Source organism: Euwallacea similis, chromosome 24 (assembly GCF_039881205.1).
Source record: "Euwallacea similis isolate ESF13 chromosome 24, ESF131.1, whole genome shotgun sequence".
Taxonomy (NCBI): Eukaryota; Metazoa; Arthropoda; class Insecta; order Coleoptera; family Curculionidae; genus Euwallacea; species Euwallacea similis.
This window is the reverse complement of record NC_089632.1, coordinates 2,264,660-2,266,223: the sequence shown is the minus strand read 5'-3', so window position 1 is coordinate 2,266,223 and position 1,564 is coordinate 2,264,660. Positions and strand designations below refer to the sequence as shown.

Here is a 1,564-nt window from a genome sequence, read left to right as displayed (position 1 = left end):
GTAGTGAATTCGATGCTCAATGTACTTGACATTCTGAGGATAATTTACAATATACGTATACGTACTTTCCTCCGACATGAAAATTCTAGACCAGACAAGATTTTTTTAGTGGCAACACATATATGACAAAATGGAAATATCTAATTCAAATCAAAATCAACTCCAATCCGAAAAAATCCTGTCTGGCCTAGAGATTTCATGTTGGAGGGAAACCTCCCCCAATTGGAATTCGCTCACGTGCCACTTTTCCGAAATGCCAGATCTATGCAAGAAGCAGTCGCGGAATGCACTTTTACCATGCGGCAACATTGCAAACGCTGAGGGCATCGATCTTCAAGTGATGTAGCCCTCGGGCTGTATCGGCCATCGTCGCGCAACGTCGGAAGGTGGCATTGGCCCCCAAGTTGGGAACGAATTTGGGTCGTCTGGGGGAGTACGGGAAGAAAATTAACATAAATAATAATTCTGGGGCACGCATGGATACATTTCTAAATTATGATGTTTGTCTATGGTATAGTTTTAGCTTTGTTTTAGGTAATGAATAAATATTGGGTTTGTAGGGGGAATTAGTCGAATTCACCAAGTGTTATTAGAAAAAATGTATCTATAAAGTTATAATGAAAAATAATAATTGAAGAATGTTCTTATCAATGGGGGGGAAATTTTTGTTATTGAGAAGGGGATTTTCTATCATTTAGGGACAATTGACGTATTTCAATACTATATATGTACAAGGTGGGAAAATTTCGCTATTTATATAGAAAATCTCGGTAATTATAGAAGATAAAAAACAGCACTCTCAATGACTTTTTTGCAAACAAGTCTAGAGAAGTGATTAAAATCGTTTTTTGTTTTCAACATAAAAACAATAGTTCGATTTTGGCCATTAATGTTGATATAAGGATGATGAGATCGTTCATATAAACGATCTTCTAGTGTAAATTTTTGGCCTTAGCTTGTTTTAAATGCTCTATGATTGGAAACATTGTCTTTAAATTAAAAAAAAATTACATCTTCTTTTAATCACTCCAGTAAACTTGCCTCCAAAAAAAGGATAGAGAGTTTTCTATTCGTTCTTCTGTATTTTTTATAGCTACCCAGATTCGCTGTACAAGCATCGGAATTTGCCCACCTTTTACAGAGTCTACATATTTATTTAATGCAAGTCGTATACGATACTTTTTCAAACGACTATAATTTGTCGAGGAACGGATTTACTGCTTAAATCTTCAAAATCCGGTACAACTGTCACCAAACTGGCCGCTGAGCAGTTGATGTTTGTTTGTTTTGTCTCGTTGCTATGGATACCGGTACGAAGTCGTGGGAAATAACGTCCTCCGGCATCGTATCGTTGAGCGCGCAACTAGTAAGAAATCAAAGTATATGTGAAACTTTTCGACATTATTTTTGAGTTGGTAATTTTGTAAATCATACTGTTAGTTATAAAAAAATTAATATTTAATATATTTTTTCTAAATAACAAAAACAAAAGTTCCGATACCGGGAATCGAACCCGAGCCTCCTGGGTGAGAGCCAGGTATCCTAGCCACTAGACCATATCGGA

At 36.2% G+C, this 1,564-nt stretch overlaps 1 non-coding gene across 1 annotated transcript; it reads right to left on the bottom strand.

Moving 5' to 3' along the window:
* Positions 1 to 1,492: 1,492 nt before the first annotated feature.
* On the bottom strand, positions 1,493 to 1,564 carry TRNAE-CUC (transfer RNA glutamic acid (anticodon CUC)). Its single transcript has one exon. It is a non-coding gene; the product is annotated as a tRNA-Glu (tRNA).